Source organism: Tamandua tetradactyla, chromosome 15, assembly GCF_023851605.1.
Source record: "Tamandua tetradactyla isolate mTamTet1 chromosome 15, mTamTet1.pri, whole genome shotgun sequence".
NCBI classification, from domain to species: Eukaryota; Metazoa; Chordata; class Mammalia; order Pilosa; family Myrmecophagidae; genus Tamandua; species Tamandua tetradactyla.
Window position 1 is genome coordinate 46,411,090 of NC_135341.1, and position 19,188 is coordinate 46,430,277.

The 19,188-nt window shown below is 41.8% G+C and overlaps 2 long non-coding RNA genes across 7 annotated transcripts in view; one reads left to right on the forward strand and one right to left on the reverse strand.

The window, feature by feature from the left end:
- Positions 1-737: 737 nt before the first annotated feature.
- On the reverse strand, positions 738-3,432 carry LOC143657966 (uncharacterized). Its single transcript, XR_013163037.1, has 4 exons — positions 3,213-3,432; positions 3,048-3,121; positions 1,461-2,064; positions 738-989 (listed from the first exon to the last, which is right to left on the reverse strand). It is a non-coding gene; the product is annotated as an uncharacterized LOC143657966 (long non-coding RNA).
- A 43-nt stretch (positions 3,433-3,475) lies between these two features.
- LOC143657386 (uncharacterized) overlaps positions 3,476-19,188 on the forward strand; it is a 79,187-nt gene continuing 63,474 nt past the window's right edge. For 4 of the 6 annotated variants that reach the window (XR_013162839.1, XR_013162835.1, XR_013162836.1 and 1 more), the window contains exons 1-2: positions 3,476-3,752; positions 8,716-8,845. This is a non-coding gene — a long non-coding RNA (uncharacterized LOC143657386). Of the gene's footprint in view, positions 3,753-8,715; positions 8,846-10,000; positions 10,131-14,367; positions 14,635-19,188 lie in introns of those variants that run through there. The other 2 variants (XR_013162838.1, XR_013162837.1) reach the window with 2 other exon arrangements.

Sequence of the window (19,188 nt, forward strand, 5' to 3'; positions counted from 1 at the left end):
CTGATTCAGGCATTGGAACCCAGCTCCTGAATTAAGCCAGACCACTTTCCACATGTCCACACCTGCTCTTCCTAACTCAGCTTTGCTATGTCCTTGAAGACTTTTTTTCTTTGTATGTCTTGATCTTCCATATGCCAAGACTGACCCTGACACCTGCTCCAGGGTGATCCAGAATGTGGCTCTTGCTATTCTCCCTTATGGCCCCTCACTGTGGATAAGGTGTGACCCCTACCCTGCCCCAGCATCTGTAGGCCTACTGTCTGGGTCTGCCCCTCGCCTCCCCCCACCTATCCTGTGGGGCCCTAACATGCTTCCCACCTTCCCAGAAGGTCCTTTCGCTGGAATATTATACACTATGCACCAACCATTGGCTCAGCCTGCTCCAATCTACTTGTACCTCTTGGATCCATGTGCCATTCTCCTAATTGCCTAAATTAGACTCTCTCTTCCTATTCCCTTGACATGCCACCACTAACTACAGTCAAAACCAAGCTTCCATGCCCCTTTAGCCTGCTGGCTTCTTCTGCCCTGAGTGGCAGATAGGACTTGTATAATGGAGGACCTTGAATGTATCATCTGGCCTAGTATTTTCCAGCCCAAGTTTCTTCTTATATGGTGAGATCCTGGCCTGTACCCAGCTCCCCACCCCCTCTTCAAGTTACAACAATGAGTGCCTTATACAATGAGAATACCTAGGACGATATGCCTAAACAGGCTGACTCTTGTACATTCTTGTATGTGTGTGTGAACACATATATGTTTATTTACATGCATTTATAGAAGACTACTGTTGCACTGGTCCAATATTATTACAACTATTTTGTTGTTTTCATCTGAGGTCATTTATGTTTTAATTTAAATTCAAAGATGTGGAGAGAGCCTCATTATGAAGTAAAGTCATGAAGTGATCACATGGTAATATGCGCTTGGATTGGTTCTCCTCCATTCTTGCTTTTGTCTTCCTGCACAACATTATTCAGCTGGGTTTCCTTGGGGTTTAATAAGATAAGGTCATCTTAGGACAGCATGCCCAACTCCCAAAAGATCCCATAGCTAGATCTTTTCTTGGTTATATCCTACCATATTTTTATGGTTCATAATTTTTAGCTCTTGGATAAGTTTTCTATGGTCACAATAATGTTGCATAATACACAAAATCTGGTCATTTAAAATAAAAAGCATCTATTTAGTTCACAGATCTGTGTTGGTGATTTAGGCCGAGTTGGCTGGGCAATTCTGGTCTCTGAACTCACTTATGCATCTGTTAATTGTTTGATATTTGACTTATCATGGCTGAGATGCCTCTGGTAACTCTATTCTGCTCCCCATATTGCGTGTTTCCTATCCTCGAGCAGGCTAACCTGGGCATGTTGTCATGGTGATGACAAGGTAAGAGCAGAAATGCAAATGGAATTACATAAGTATTCTTTCAAGAACCTGCTTGTGTCACATTGACTAACCTCTTATTGGATAAAGCAGGTCACATGGATGGATGCAGAAAGAGTAGGAGGTCACTAGAGAGTTACATGGCAAACTATATGTCTATGGCAAGAGGTGAAGAATTGTGGCCACTTATGTTTCCCTCTACCACACCTGCACTCTTTTATTTGCTTATTGAATGAAGGAGGAGAGCTCATCTGATTGGAAATTTGGCTTGGTTTAAGATTGGAGGATTACTGAAAAAATTTTGCCCTTTTACTTTTTTAAATTTGCTACAATTAAATTCATCTTTTGGGGTGTACAGTTCTATGAGTTTTAACATGTTCATATATTTACGTAACCAGTGCCACAAACAAGATAATAGAACATTCCATCACCACCACCCCCCTAATTTCTTCAGGTTACTGGCAGTTTGAGAACTTAAGCTTAGAATGCTATGTCCCAAACTAAGTTGGTGGTTTTGACTCAAACTCTTTAAAGCTCTAGTAACATCTCTGGAGTATTCTGTAGCCAAATCTTCTAAGTTTAGTGGAATAAAATGATATTGCCAAGGGTGGGCCACGGTGGCTCAGCAGGTAGAGTTCTCGCCTGCCATGCCGGAGACCTGGGTTCGATTCCCGGAGCCTGCCCATGAGAAAAAAAAAAAATGATGTTGTCAAAAGAGCAAGCCATCAGATGGAACACCTTGTAAAGACTTCAGTGTTAAATAATTTAAAATCCTTCATACCAGGGGGATCTTAGCCTAAAGAGACCCCCACCACCACCACCACATTACAAAAACCTAAAGCTCTGAGGGTTCAAGTCTTGAGCTGCAGAGGGAGAGAGATGGAGAACTAGAATCAGAACCCAAGTCCCTTGCTTAGACCGGTGTGTTCTGTTGCTTGAACATCCGCTTCTCACCTCCTCTATAATACTCATTTATCCCTTTTGTCTTCATTTTCCTATCTTCTGGCTGAATGTGACCTGGCCTAGACTCTAAGTGTTTTATTTTCATAATTCCTCTAGTAGAAGCTAAAGACACTGCTTTTCTCCAAGTAACCCTGCTTGGTACTGACAGATTTGAGGTGCCTCCCCTAGGTGTATGGGGTGAGCAATGTTTTAGTTCCTGGAAAATTTAATACCTAACTTGATCTTTGCTGCTCCACTGAGCTTGCCTATCGTTATCTCATTGCTCCTTCCAGCTGCTAGGTAATTTGATCTGGATTTGTCTTATCTTCCTAGGGCTGCAAGCAGGTGATGAATGAGGGGTTGGGAAGGCAGCTGCTTCTTCTTTGAGGCCGCTGGCATTTTTGGAAGGAACTGTGTGTATGGCAGTTGCTGGAAATGGAGGTAAAATTCATTCCCATGCTTTTTAGTCCAAGGTCTAAAATGTTCCTTTCTCTCTGCTCCCTCCAGCTAACTAAGAGTTTGAACCACTTCCCCTTCTTGAAGGTTCTTGGTATTCACGGGTCTTTGCAATGACCTGGTCACTGTGGATCCCTGCCCAGAGGACAGAATTTCCTTGGCATGACCCTGGTTGATCTTAAAAACAAGAGCTCATGTTTATAAAGTATGTGGCCTCAAATTGAAGTAGAGTGTGGAATGGTGCAACGGATGGATTAGCTAACCTTCCCAAAGAGGAGACGTGGTGGCACCACAGAGGTGCTGCCCAGGTAACCCGGCCCGGTCTTGAGCTTCAGATCTGAAATTAAAAGATCAAGGGAAAAGTGCTGACCCACTTAAGCCTGTTAGTCTTTTTTCAAGATTCTGAGAAGTCCTTTGAGAGGAATCACCTCTGAGTTGTATCTCCTCTGCATGGATAGGCGAGAAAGCCCTCTATTTCTGCTAGCATAAAAAAGAAAGCAGGGAAAATGGAATCTACGCTAACGGATAAACGCCTGTGATGATGAAGCCCCCAGGCTGTCTCCGTAGGACATAGTTGCTTCCATGCCTAATGGAAATGTATCCACTATGGCTGCTTGACACCCCACATATCTCTGTGAAGGGAGAAGAGCTGTGGTTGTGGGTATGATGTCACAAAGCAAGTCAACTGTCATTAAGGGGAGTCATTCCAAGGTCCCCCATCTCGGCTCCCACAGCTCACCGCCATTCTATAACTATCATCAAGATGTCAGCACCCAAATTACTGAAAGGCCCCAACCCAAGCAACCATCAACTGGATGAGCAGACCAGTGAATGACCCACCCTGAAAACCTGCTATTATAGCCCTGCCTTTGCTGTCACTTTTCTGTGGCCTTCACTTTCCCCAGAAATGCAGAACTCCTGAAAACAGCAGTCAGCTTCTCCCCGAGAAAGAAAAAGCTGTGTGCAAGGTCAGGTAAACCCAGGGCCTGAGAAAGTTCTCCCCTTCCCCATTCCACATGGTTATTTATATTCACCCCAAGCTAAGGACCTCTAAATCCAGGTATAGTAGTAATCCTGCAAGGACAGAGACATGTTCAGCCTGGGAAGCTACATTCTTTGCAGCACTTCAGCCAGCCCAAATGAAGGACATGGAGTTAAATTGAAAGGGAATTTGAATGACAAAGTGGCATTATGTCCATCTCCTTAATGATGGGACAAGTTGGTGTTCCATCACTGGCAAGGCAAAACTTCCAGGCCCAGATCTGTATTTAAAAGCCATTTCTCCTGGCTTTAAGTCACTAGCTTAGCTCAATATCTAAAACAAAGAGAATGAATTATGGAACAGGATGAGGGAGCTTGTTAATTTTCCCACTGATGCACTGTGAAATGAAAGCTTTATTCTAAGAATGATATGTCCTCAGGGCTCTCCCTGGAGAGATACTGACAAATCCAAATGTCCTTACTGTTTCCTTTCCTCCTCATTTTATGGCTTTTTCTATACCCATTTACAAAAATGTGTATTTCATGGTACATCTGTATCTATAGGACTTGGGAGAGCTCAAATCTGTGATTCTCTTCCTTGATAATAAAGAACGTTTAGGTGATACTATCAATGAGTGCATACACCAGCACATCCACACACATCCACATACACACTTTCATACCTGAATTTGTGTACAGCCTTTCCGAATATATTATAGAAACATCCATGCAGACTGCTAGCTATTGTCCATGCTGGCGAGGGATAGCCACCTCCGATTGGAACCCAATGAAATTATCATGATAATTTCGCCTTCATCTATCACCTTTCATCACAGAGGATGAAAGGACTTCACAAACTCTGGGTTCCTCTTTGATCCAGGCTCCTATCTGGTGCACCAATCTCCATTGTGTATTCTACCCTTATCCTACAGATGGGCCTCCCATTGGCGGTAATTGAACTTCCATATGCACAGCAGCCAAGAGGCCAGCCTGAGAGCCTCCTGCCAGCTGCCGGGAGGGAGAGGGACTGGTTGCTGTCCTGAATTTCCCACAGGCCAGGGATTATAAATGCAGAAAGAGAGGAAAGCCATTCTTAAACTGTAACTTTAGTTTTGAGAGAAGGGTGCTTAACGGGACGTGGAAGAACATTCTAGGCAACATGATAAAAACAAATCTCCAGAATGTAGGTATTCCCTAAGGCTCTGCTCATCCACACCCAGGACTTTAACGATCAGCTTTATGGGGAGGACTCTGAAATATATATCCCAGGCTCCAGCTTTCCCTTGGGCCTGGCCAGGCATCTCCAGCTGTCTCCTGGGCATTTCCGTCCACATATTTCACTGGAACATCAAACTCAATTTCTACCAAATATAATGTTCTATTCCTCCTCCTCCAGTCTCAAATAGCTCCCTTCCCTGACTTCTCTGCCATAGTTGCTGGAGTTACAGCCATGGGAAAGTTAGGCAAGATCTGAGTTCTCATGGAGCTTGCATTTTCAAGAGGGAATGGAGGGTTGTTTGCAATAACAAGTAATAAATGAAGAAGAGAGATTGCTATCACGAGGGGTTAGGGGTGTTGGACCTGCTTGGACAGAATGATCAACAGTGGCTTTTCTAGGGAGGCAGTCACGGAGCAAAGCATTCCAGGCAGAGGGAGCAGCAAGCACTAAGGTCCCAAGGGAGGAAATAGATTTGCCTGCTTGTGTAACTGTAAAGATACTGGGGTGGCTGGGTCATATAAGAGATGAGTGGGAGGAGATTAGGTGGGAGCAGAGGGCAGAGGCCAGAAGACACAAGCATTGCGGATGAGGTGCAGAGTTTGGAGGGTTTGAGCAGGCACTTATGAGTCTGATTTACACTACCAGCATCACTCAGCTGAGACTTCTAAGTCTTTGACTCCTCTCTGTATCTAACAGGGAATGAGAGCAAGGTTTTGGTAATCCTCAGACTCCCTTCTCCCCTCCAGGGTCCTAGCCAGAGTCTTCCGTGTTCAAAAGTACCAACAACCAAACGGAAGACAAAGCATCCTTTCTGTGATCCCTGGGAAAGCACCAGATACCCCTAAGGCAGTGAACATGGTTTAGGCTAGCAGCCCAAAGCACAGCTTTCTCATTTTCTGAGAATTTAAATCTTGGGACCTGCACATGCTCAGGCATGCCTGTTGGGAATGGCAGCAAGATTGGGGGGTTATAACAGAAACTGCTGGTGCCCCACTTTGTTCGCCTCTACCAAACTGGTTGGTCCACCCATCCCCCAACGGCTGTGAGTATGGCTGCTAATGGCTCACTACTGCCCCCTTCTCCAGAAGGATTGCCCTAGGGAAGTTATGCATCTCCCCAAGGTGACACAGCTGACCTCACCACAAGGTACGACACATTCTATGATGCAATTCATACTTCAGTGTGCCCAGTGGCATGAGGCAGACTGCAGCTGAGACCCCATCCTTACTCTGCACTTTGATCCATCCTGCTGCCCTCCCTGCCCTCCCACTGAGAGCATTCCCTCCATTAACCAAGTCCGCCTGATCACAGTCTCAGGCTCGGTTTCTAGGGAGCATAGGCTAAGATGAAGGGAGACATGGTCACATTGTCTAAGGAGCCCTCCTCAGGTTCCCTGTGAAACTTTTTGTTTGCCTATCTCTCTTAAATCTAGTCATTTATTCAGCAAACACATGTTTCATATACTTGGACACACACGAAGAAATAGATCAGCACAGCTCATACTCTCATGGAACTTAATAACCAGTGGGAAAGGCAACCAGCAAATAGGTAAATGCATGCATTTTCGTACACTGTGGCTAAGCTGGACTTTCTCATTGTTATAGGATTGTTTCCTTCCAAGGACATATTTCCAAGGCAATGGGGGAGCAAGAGTGAACCTAAGCAGAAGGGAAGTGACCAGAACCTTTCTCCTGCATTCAGTTGGTATTAGGGGACCAAAAAGGCATCATTATTCTCATGTCCACCTGCCTTGGGCTGATGCTCAATAGTGCATCAATGCAGGGAGGCAATGAAAGAGGTGAGGATCCCGCAGGAGAACCCTGGAAGTTGCTCATGTCTTATTCTAATCATTTTTTATTTTCTTAAACTTGCACTCTTTCAGCCTCTCAGGAGGGTCTCCTGCTCACAGGATGCAGCTGCTCCAGGAAGAATCTGGCCAGGGTTTTAAACCACCAGCTCACAAAATCCTAAACAGCTCAGGATCAGCCCATGTTATTGTGAGCTGAGAGTCACTCTGTAGTTCTCATAATTAAAGTAAACTTTCTAGGCATCCTGGGCCTGGAGGTTATATCTCTCCAGAGAATTCTTTTTACCCTGGGACCCATAGCCCCTTTGCTGGGCTGGGACTTTCCCACATCTAAAAGGTTCCCTGTTCTAGCTTGTACTAGTCACACCCCTAGCCCTGGCTTCTGCCTGGAAGAGACAGAACTGATGGTTGATGCTTGTCCCAGTCACTCTGCGGTGTGTGGCCCAAGGAAGACCTCCCTTAAAGGCAACTGGATTCCAGAATCCCGCTATTCATGTTCGTTGGTGGAGGAGATAATTTGGGCTCAAGGCCATGCAACCTGTGCAATAGCACAGGGTCCTGTGTTTACAAGAATGCCATGCTTGGTTTAATGCTCTGCCGGTGCTGTGTTGAGTAATTTTTAAACAGGGTTTTCATTTTGCACTGGGCCCAGTCCTGTTTGGGGTCATGCATCAGTTGTTGCTCAGGGTTGACTATCAAGGGACAGAGGGAAAAATGAAATTTCTCAGGGATCTTTTTCACTTTGGAGCATTTCTGCAGTTAGACAGTATCTCTGGGGAGGGCATATTTGTACATCGGACTGTGTGGAAGCCAGCTTGTTGGACTGTTCCTAACAGGCCCCTCCCTACATTTCCTCCTCTGCCTTCTCCAGAATAGTGGGGAAATAGAAGAGAAGTAGGGTAGGAATAACCTTGCTTGATTGTGAACAGAACTGTATCTCTGCATCCTTGGCCTGGCAGATGTTTGGAGCTGACCATTTTTCTTGTGGGCTCTTGGGGTTCCTTGAAGATTTCCTGCTGTCCTCCAACTGGAATTCCCTCCATCCAGACAGATGCCTCTCTATCCCAGGAGTTAATGGAGGTTCTTTCCAGAGCCCCTCAGATCCAACATTCCCCAAATCTCCTTGATGCTGGGATCCTGCCCCAGCAAACCCACTCTGTTCTCTTCTGCAGGAACCAGGGCCACCCAAATGTGTCCTCCTGACCTTGCAGTCATGGATCACTCTGTTGCTCAGTTGCACAGTAGACATTGGTCTTCCAACACCTCCTGCAGCTTTTTGAGTGATCCCAAGGAAACCCCCTCACTAAATTCAAGGTGAAGGTGGTACTCTCTACTCTTTCCCTCTATTGGGGTGGGAGTCACATGGCATGGCAACTGCTTTATCCAAAAAGACAAACTTCAAAACCCTCTTTCTCTCTCAATCTCACACACATAAACCTCTTCCCCTCTCCTCTCTCTCTCTCTCTCACTCCTTTCTCCCATGTATTTTTATTCTCAGAGTAGGTTTAGGAACTCAGAAGTTATGAAACCCGTTCTTGACCGTTTCCTTTGTAACTTTTGTACAAGGGATCTGGCTTCAGAATTTCACATTATTGAGTCTCATTGTCTTGATGAAATTTTAACAATTTTAACACCTTGTAACAGATGCAAGGCCCTGGGTTAACTACCATGAGTTGAATAATGTATTATTTACACAGCCTCATAAAGTTTACAAAGCATCTCATGTGCCCTTCCTCATTCGGGTCTCCCAAAAGCTCTCTGGTGGTGAATACTATATTCTCCCTTCGCGGATGAATCTACCGAGATTCAAAAGGCTTCGTTCTTGCCGTTGTCACTCAGCTTGTAAGTGGGACAACCGGAGTGAGACCTCCTACAGGTCTTCTCACTTCTCACTGCCTGTTTCTTCCTTGGTGTCTCTTGCCAGGAAACAGACACAGATGTCGGTGATTATTATATAAAATAGCCTCTGGTTAGTGCTATACCAGAAAGGCAAAGAAATTGCATTGGAGCAGGAAGTGGAGAGTCGTGCTGAGTGAGAAGTATGGAAGCAACAGGTATGAAAATATTTTTTGCAAACTGTAAAGCAAAGAATGAACGGAATGTGTTGTTGTTTCTGTAGTTATTACTGTTAGCTCCTGGGTCATCTGGGTTGGCTGTTCAGGGAGCCAGAGTTCACCGTCCCCTGTAACTGTCAAACTGTCATCTCAGTGCTGACCTTTGAATGGCCTTGAATATGGTCTATGCCATCCTCACCTTGTGCACCCTAATTGCCCTGAGTGTCTTGAGGATCTGTTACCCCTCCTCTGTCCCCAGCTGAAGCTTACTTCTGCCGTTAGGTACTTCAGGCCTCTCTTTATTCTCTCACCTGATTACGTTGTCTTCACGAAGATGAAAAGGTTGAGGCAACCCCAAAGCCCTCAAATCCCTTGTAGGTGACCAGTTATCATCCACTCAGTGGTTTTCCAGACTTTATTGGTCAAGTCCCAACCTACTCATGTGATCCCACAGAGTTTTCAACATGCTGGGCAAGGGGACAGACCGTGGGAGAAACGTGTGGGTGGACTGAATCGTGACTGGTCTTCAGATCTTACCCCAGGTGGCCATCCACACAGAGGGCCACTTTGGCCACTCAGGGTTTGTACTTGTTGAGGATGTTGTGAATGATCTAGAAAATTTATCAGAAGGTCACAGGAACTCAGGCACAGGGAACAGTGGCAAAAAACAAAAAACAAAGGATAACAATGGCTACTATTTATTGAATATTTAGTATATGCTAAGCACTTTCAAGAATAATGTTTTATCCTAAATCTAAAGCCATGAATCTATGAGGTGGGTGTAGGCATCCCCATTCTGCAAGTGAGGAAACTGGGGTAGAGAGAAGTCAAGTAGCCAATGTCACACAGAAGTGGTAGGGCTGGGATGTAAACTCCTATCTTTCTGAGTTTGAAGTTCATGTTTTTAATCATTATCTTGTGTGCAATCTGACCTCTCAGGTACAGTGCAGAGGAAAATTGCAGATACATCACTGTAGGTTAAACCATAAGAAGAATTTTAAAGAAAGAAATGAGACACATTTGTTCTAAAGTTTCACTAGCGAGTTATCCTGTGAAAACTTGTGTAATTCCTCTAGATTCCTTTCTCCCAGAGTTTCCAAACGCTCTGCTTAGTATCACAATGTGAATAACAGCTCTTCATTTGAAATTTTGCAGGCCAAAACATTTTTTAAAGAACTCTGGATGTGTGGCAGAAAAGTGATTTTCCAAAAATATGTATTCATTTAAAATTTTCATTCTGTGGGTCAGTCATGTGGCCTGCTGCTCCCATGGCCAAATTCACCACATTAAAGCAAATGAAAACATAACTCAGATGATTAATACAATTAGTCTTTTGATGACCCCTTATATTGTCAAAGTGCTTTGCCCTGCTGCTGTTGGTTTGTGTAAATTAAGTGACTCTGCCAGCCAAAACACTAGGAAGAAAGATTTCACCAGGTTTTGTTTGAACTAAATAGTACAGATTTCTTTGGCCAATGCTACAATTTTCACATGAAATTGAAACAAGAGGAAAAGCTAAGTTAAGAAAGTCTGATGACCAGAAAAACCTCCATAATAATATTCTCACTACCTTTTCTAACTGAGTAGCATCTCTGTAAGAAAATTACAAATATGCCTTTATTTTTCCCTCTCTGTGCAGAGTGAAGGTTAGCATTTTAGAGAGCTTTTTTTCCCCCTCATCCCCAAATAAATCCTAACCGGAAGGGTAATGTCTCAGTTTGGGTTCTCCCAGCAGTAGACCTTGAGACAAGGATTTGAGTGTGAGTAGTTTATTTGAGAGGGGATCCCAGGAAACCCTGCTTAGGGACTGGAAATGGAATGCAGCCTATAAAAGGTACATTATCAAACAATATATCCCATTGGGCAACTGGAGGTTAATCTTGCTTGGTGTTCTAAGAGTCAGGGAAGAACATGTGTCTCCGTTTTCCAGCCCAGGAAGTGAGGAGGTGTATTTACGCACCATCTTCACTTAGTCTTTGGCTAAAGGCTGCTGGTTTAGCTGTCAAATAGCTGGCACTTCCAACCTTACCTTGTGCAGGCATAGCTGGCTCCAGCAGCCAGACAGCCCTCAGGCAAAGTGTGCAGGTGCTGGCAGTTGAAAGATGGGCCAAAATTTGCCTTGGAAAAGGTTAATGCTGAGCGGCAATCTGACTGCATCTTTGACGGGAAGGGTGAAGAAGAGGGAAAAAAGGATGGGCAGGGCCAACTCATCTATTATATACAGTAGGCATGATATCGACAACTGCATACTTTTAGAGGCCTAAGAAAATGTCATTTTAACTTCTTTTAAAATCGGAAGGAAAAAATGAATATAACAATGAATATATAATAACAAATCCAGCCTGGCCTGTTATTTATTTTTACACCAACAGTTATAAAATTTAATTTTAAATGGTTTTTTAATGGAAGAAGGGACCCATGGAGGTCTGCAAATGTCATTCTTTGTGGGAGGGAAGGAGCTTCAATTATTTTTCTTGATGGTTGGTATATTCTCCCATTTCAGATGGCTCACACGGGTCTAAACCACTCCATTCCTCTTGCCTCATTTCCTTCTCTGACACATAGAGAAATTCTTTTTCCTTTCTCCTGTATCCCCGCTGTATTTCTCTTCCTGTATCTGCAGTGGAAGTCTGTTATTTGTGTCTGCCCAGCATCCATTCCCAGTTCTTCTGATTGAAGTCTCTAAATTTGCTTCAGAGGAACCAGTCCTCCTTACTGGATTTTGGGTCTGCCCTACCTGCCCCTGGCCAAGACATGGACACTTGACACAAATTAGATAAATCAGATGGTCACAACTTGGAATTTGATTTCTTAACACAGTAATATAAAAACCACACTAGTTCTTGCTCCCCAGATCACTGGAGTGCCAAGGCTTCTATCCTTATTGAAACCTGGTTCCTCAGCTACCCCTCCATTCTGTTAGAGGCTTGAGTTATGCAGACTGTTTGTTGTTTTCAGCCAAACAACTCTCATGATAGAGAGATATATAACTCTATCATGATAGAGAGATATATAACGCTATCATAATATATTAAACTATATGTATACCTTTATATATATACATACACACACACACACACATATATATATTTAAATATGCAAGTGTTTCCTGAACAAAAGTGACCCCAAATTCCAGGCTCATCCCTCTTCTGTGAATCTTGGCTTGGTAATTCTCTGTAAAATTACCAAGCCAAATTCATTCATTTCAGATGATTAAAAAAGTAAATAGACTGAAGGAAATTTGAAGGAAGGAAACAATGCAGAAAAGCACAGGAATTCATGCAATAGGAAACAAACATTTAAGTAAGAAAATCAGCCAAGCCAACATTAGGTTCTCAGTCTGGTAAGACTGATCAAGAAAAAAGAAAAACACAAATAACAAATATAAACAGATTCCACAAATATTAAAATGAAAAAGAATGTTATAACAGTATGCCAATATATTTGAAAATGCAAGTGTAATGGTCAAAATCATGGAAAAATACAATTTACCAAAACTGGTACAAGAAGAAATTTCTAAAAATGTGAATAGTTCTATGTAATTTAAGAAAATTCTTCCCACAAGGAAAACTCCAGGTCCCAACGGCATTGCTGTTGAATTACATAAAAACTTAAGGAAGAAATAATGGCTGTTTTGACAAAACTCTTCCAGAAAATAGAAAATGATGGACCATATCTCAATTCATTTTATGATGTTAGTATAACTTTTATGCCAAAATCTGAAAGGGCCAGAATAAGAAAGGAAAATAAGTTCATATCACTCAGGATTATGTATGAAAATCTCCTAAACAAGATGTTACCAAATATAAGTCATATACAAAAAAGGGAAATACATCATAACTGGATTAGGTTTAGTTCAGAAATGCAAGGTTAGTGTAATATTAGGAAAATCACTAATTTGCCACATTAAGAAATAAAACAGGAAAAATGATGTTTTCAAATAAATGCAGAGGAACATTTGATGAAATTCATCATTCACTCATGATTTTAAAAATAATTTAGCAAACTAGAAAGAGGAGCATTCTCGATCCAACTAAATTGTTTCCATTTTAAATAAAAACTTCAGAAAAAAATCATGCTTAATAGTGGAACATTGAAAGCGTTTTCTTTGTGATCAGCAGAAAGACACAGGTACTATTACCACCCCTTCAATGCAACATCGTCCTGGAGGCTAACCAGTGCAGTAAGGCAAGAGTAATAAATAAAATAAAGGTCAAAAGGGAAGAAGCAAAACTTCCATTATTCAGGTGTGATGTGATTATATATAGAGAAAATCCAAAGCATTAACAGAAGAACAATCAGGATTAATATGAGTTTAGCAATATTGTAGAATACAAAATCAATTTACAAAAATCAATTACATTTCTGCATATCAGCAACAAATAAAGCATAAATAAAATAAACACCTGTTAAAATAAGGTAAAATACTATAAAACCAGGAATAAATGTAAGAAAAGAGGAAGTGCAAGAGATCTGCAGAGACAACTATATGTTGAGAGATTACAAAATAAAATAGAAAGGCATACTATATTCATGGATCAGAAGACTCAATACTGTAAAAGATGTTAATTCTCATCAGATAGATGCATAGTTTCAATGCAATCTCAATCAAAATATCAATAGGCTTTTCTTTCTTCTTTTAATTACCAAATGCTTTCTAGAATTTAAATGGAAGTACAAAGGGCCAGGAATAACCAAGACACTCTTGAAGAAGAAACCTAAGGCAGGATGATTTGCTATATCAGACAACAAGAATTATTGTAAAGCTAGAATAATTAAGCTACAGATAACTAAGGTAAAAATCTAGACAAATACACCAATGAAAAGAATGTAAGGCAAAGGTAGCACTGCAAAAGTTTGGAAAAAAAGACTTTTCAATAAATAGCTCTGGAACATGGGATATCAATATGGAAAGATATTAACTGCATCCTTACTTCACACTATATATATAAATTGATTCCAGATGGACTTTACGCTAAATGTGAAAGGCAAAACAATAAAAAATATAGGAAAATATCTTATTAGCTTGGGTTAAGCAAGGAATTTAGCACAGCATACTGACTGACCACCAAGGAAAAGATTGATAAATTAGACTCAAAATTAAGAACTTTTGTTCCTAAACATCACCTTTAAGAGAGTAAAAGTGCAAGCCACAGAGTGGGAGAAGATGTTTGGAACACATTGTGTCTGGAATATAAAGTAGTACAGAGCAATAAGAAAAAAGGTGTACAACCTGATAAGAAAATAAGCAAGAAGATTGAACAGATCATTTATAGAAAGGGACATCCGAATGACAAAAGAAAATCTATGGTAAGGTGATTAATATTATTATAATGAGGGCAATGCAAATTATAACCATAATGAGGTACAGTGGATTTCTCTGATGAGGGAGACCAAAAGTCTAAGGTTAAAAGGAAATTTACTTTTTATTATATAATCTTTTGTATCATTTGAGTTTATTTTACATTGTCCTTACATTTCTTTAAATTAAAAAAAGAAATTAAATTACATTTAAATTAAAGGCGGTAAAGAACAGAAGTGACAGGACAGACCGTATCTCCTCATTTTGTATCAGAGACAAGTGTCAGCTCATTGGTGTTCTTAAGCTCTGACAACAGCACAAAGATAAATTAATGACTGAGGAATCAATTGATCGAGCAGTTCAACAGGTAATTTGGGCTCCAGCAGCTTTTGTTTTCTAATAGGAAAATGGTTTCATAGGACAATGTTTTCTTTAGCTTGTAGAAGGTCATTAGTGGGCTGGGAGGATACCGCACAGGCTTGAAATAATACCCCCTTGAAATAGCTCTCCGTTTTAACTGAAGTACATTTGGATGGGTTGATTTTTCTATTTTGATGGTCCACTTATGCACCTACTATTGACTGAGGGTTGAGTGTCTACCACGTGCCAGGTATTTTTCTAGAGGTCAGGGATATAGCAGTGAACAAAACAGACTATTTTTTTGCCCTCTTGAAGCTTAGGGAAAAAGAGAAAATAAATAATAATTACATAGAGTGATGTCAGGAGTAATATGTGCTCTGAAGAAAATTCAAGTCGAGTAAAAAAGAGTTGAGAGTGGCACTAGTTCAGGTAGGAAGTGATATTTCAGCAGATAATGGAAGGAAATGAGGGAAGGAGCAACTCGAATGTCTGTGGAAAAAGTCCCAGACAGGGGGAACAGCATGAGCAAGAGACCTACGTGGGCTTGTGTATTGACGTAGGCTATGGTTGTTTCATGGGATTATATGTTATTTTGCTGTGCTATTTCCTCCAAAGAGGAATTTAATGTCTCTTGGTAATCTTGATGCCCTTCTCCAGATAAGCCTGTGTTACTAGATCAGTAGATATTGTCAGATTGTCTCACCAGATGTCATGGCCAGGCTGCTCCTATCTCAGAATGGCTAACAAGGTATCTTCTGGTATAAAAGCTACTGTCTAGGGATTTTTTTTTACAAATTCTATAATGTTTCCAAAATAAAGGAGCATAACCAACCACTATCACCAATTGCTGGTCTTGGGTTCCCCTTCTCCCTCCCCTCTAGATGTTCAAAGGCCACCCCCCAAGCTTCCAGGCCCCATTCAGGATGACCCCCCTTGCTGGCTTGATCCTATTCTCATAGACTTCCTTCTGGTCCTGACCTACACTCTCTTATTTCTTCCAAACAAAAGACTTATCTTCTTTTCTTTCACAATTAACCTTGGCTCATTAAAATGAAGCACTCAGGGGGTACAATGGTGGTTCAGTGGTAGAATTCTCACCTACCATGTGGGAGACTCAGGTTCAAGTCTAACCCCTGCACTTCCCCAAAACAAACAAACAAGCAAAACAAAGCAAACAAACAACAATTCAACAAGTGGTGCTGCAATAATGGGATACTCACATGGCAAAATAATAAAATGTAACCCCCACCATACAGCAAATGCACACAAAGAAGGTAAAATGAAGAACTCAAACATTCAGCAGCTAAAAAACTGGTTCCCCTTTTCTTGAGGGCCAGGAGGGCTTGCTTTTCCAACTTTACTAGCAAGTGATGAGAAATATTGACATTCCATCCTGGTGGGTGGGCAGTGCCCTCCACCTTCAAAGTGGATCATGTCCCACCCATGAGACAAAGAAAAGGGAGGAAAAACAGTGGCAAACATGTAAAACCAAGTTGAACGTTCAGTTTCTGCTACATTTTCTCTCTCCATTGATCCTTTTGTGCATCCTAGTGTCCCTAGGATGGAAACTCCTTTTCATTAGGTAGACATACCGCCCACCATTGTGGGAATGACTCCCTCCTCTGGCTTCCTTGGGTGTGTATGTTACCAGGCCCAGGGATGAATTGCTCACCTCCTTTGTGCTTTGTCTCCTAGGGCATGATTTCCTAATTACTCTGGTCTCTCGTCCAGCTCTGGGTCATCACTGTGTGTGTTGTTAGGGTCAGACATCCTCCCAAAGTCCTTTCCACAGCTCCCACTGAAGTTGTAAGAAAGTCTTTGCCTCTCTGGCTCCCTGGCCCAACCCCTGTGGTTGTCCCCATCTTCCTCCAACTCCCTGCTCAACTCTTCTGTTACAATCCCTGGAGAGTTTTTTATTGGGCCCACCTTCTCAGAAAATGCTCCTCCATCCTCTCCCCTGGCAGGTGAGCCCACGTACATGTGGATTTTGTACCTGTGAGGACAGTTTTCCTATCACCTTAAGAATACCAGGTATGCAATCATCTTAACATGCTGCCCTCCACTTCTTCATCATATTTAGCTGCAGGGTCAGTCCTTACACGGGAAGCTTGCAATAGTGACCCTTTTGATCCTACCAGGCTGTGCTCGGTTTTGTGCCTCATCCAGTTCCTTTCTTACAGCTCCTGGAACCTTACTAGGGTGACATAATTATATCAGGTCCCTGCTGTGCCAAGTAGCAGTGGTAGCTACCTGATACTCCTCCTGTAATTTGTTTCTAAGACTAACTGTGCCTTCTGATTCAGTGACTCACCTTCATTCATCCCCAAGCAGAGGTGGCACCTTTCCTGGTGGCATTAGGCATGTAGTGAACACACCACACAAAATCTCTATTGCTCCTTTCACTCAGGAGAAAGTATTCCTGGGTACAGAGTGAGAGAAAGATGGAGCAGCAACAGAAAGGATGACTCTCCCTCCTTAAAGCAGAACATCTGATTCCCAATGTCACTCCTGATTCAGTACGAGCAGGGAAGTGGATCTCAAGATAGAGCACATATTGAATTCTTTAGGTACATATGAAGATGAAAATTTTAGGGATCTATAGACAGATAAGGAAACTGAGGCATAAAATTAAGCAATTTGCCCAAAATAATCATATGCATTAACCTCTAAGGTACGCTAACTTTATTTAACCATTTTAAGAATATTTATTTTATATTCTGAATTTGATATTTTTATTATCTGAAGTCCTTAAAGAGTCTAATTCTGCTGTTTATTGATTCACCTGACTCTGGCTCATGATATTTTGCTCCAACACAAGTTTTATAATTTGAAATTATGAACTCATGCTGGGTGGGCTTCATCCTGGGGATCCTCTGTGGCTTAAGTTGGGGTGCAAGAAATCCTTCGCAAGCTATTTTAGTTTTCTTCTTTCCGGATGCCCCAGAGATACTACTTACGCAGGATCAGTTTTTATTAACTCTAAATTTGGAGCCCCCTGTGATAAATTTGAACCAAAACCCATGTGAGGCAATCCTAGGATATAAATTCCCTAAGGAAACTCTTTTCTATTCAGAGTACAGGTTGAGAGAGTTTCAAGCTTGTTTGTCACCTTTGATGATGAGTAGACTCTCTAGTTCTAGTGTGGGGGCGTTGAGGACCCTGGCTTTAAGCAAGGGTCTCAGTTCTAACTTTCTGCCTCACACAAGCCCAAATGCCTTATTTTCTGCTTTGCATGGAATTAGTCTTATTTTTAGGTCTAGGTTTCTGCATTCCTTTAGAATGACCTAATTCTCAAATCTTGAATTTTCATTTGGGAGCCTATTATTTCTCTCATTAAATTAGCCTTCTCACCTGATGTTCTTGAGGAAACCAGCTCTTTAATGATGTATAAGGATTGTGGTGTTGGATTCCCTTGGTTCAAAGGTCTCAGACCAAGTGATTTGGTAATGAATTTTAGCAGCTGCAATTCACAGTCCTCACTTGATATATTAAGGGAAATTCAAGTCAAAATGTTGTCAGCTCAGAGAGTAATTATGATCTGAGCCCAGTCGATTTAGATGTTATGTGAGCTCTAGCTTTATACAACCATGGCCATAGATGAGTCCAGAAGTGTATATATTATAGTCATTCAAAAGGACCCAATAAATGAATCCTGTAGTAGTAATAATATTGATGATGATGATAGAGGAACCTTTAGAAAGTTACTTGCTATCTGCTAGGCCCTGTGCTTAGCACTTTCATATTTTATTTCCTTTGAAACACAAGAATCCAGGAGTTACAAGGAGCCAGGACTTGCAGGAAGTACATACTATTGTTTCCAGTTTACAGAAGAAAAATAACTAAAGCTTGGAGAGGTTCTATAACTTCCCTGAATACGTAGGTTATTTTAAAAGATTGCTGTGTAACTAACAATCCCAAAATCTCAGTGGCTTTTAACGTAACTTCTTACTTGTGAGTGTGTGGGTCAGCTGCAACTCAACTGAGCTCAGCTCTAGGCTCCAGGCCTCAAGTTACCTATTGAGTAATCTCAGGACCCACCTGAAGGACACAATGCCTACCTGGAGAAGGCTCTTCACATGCAGAAGGGGAGAAAGTCCAAGATAGAGGAGCACCCGTATGTGATGGCTCTTAAGACCTTAGCTCAAAATGGTCACCCTGCCCCTCTGCTCACATTCCATTGGCCAAGGAAAGTCATGTGGCCAGGCCCAGCATCTATGGGATGGGGAGATATATTCCACTCATGGAAACCCACAAGAAGAATGGAGGAATCATGGACAAATAATAATATCTATCATGTTAATCAACAAATCTTTGCCCAGCACTGGCAAACACAGTCCTCTCCAAAAATTTGGAGTTTTTAAAAGAAAGAGTGAAAATATTTATTGAGCAAAGCTCTGATTGGGGTATCTTGCTAGTGTTATTGGGCAGACCAATAAGTTCAGCCATACTCTCTGCTTTTTATTTGCCCACAGTCACCATTGTCTCTACCAATGATGTGTTCAATATAAATAGGGAATGAATGAATGACAACCAAGCAAGAATATGAGGTTCATGTAAAATGTTTAGTGTCCCTAAGGACCTTTGTTTGAGAGCCTGTTACAGGGGCACATCTTGGGATATCATGCACCACCTCAGAGAGCTTATAGTGAGGCAACTACTGAGTCATATGTGAAGCTATCCC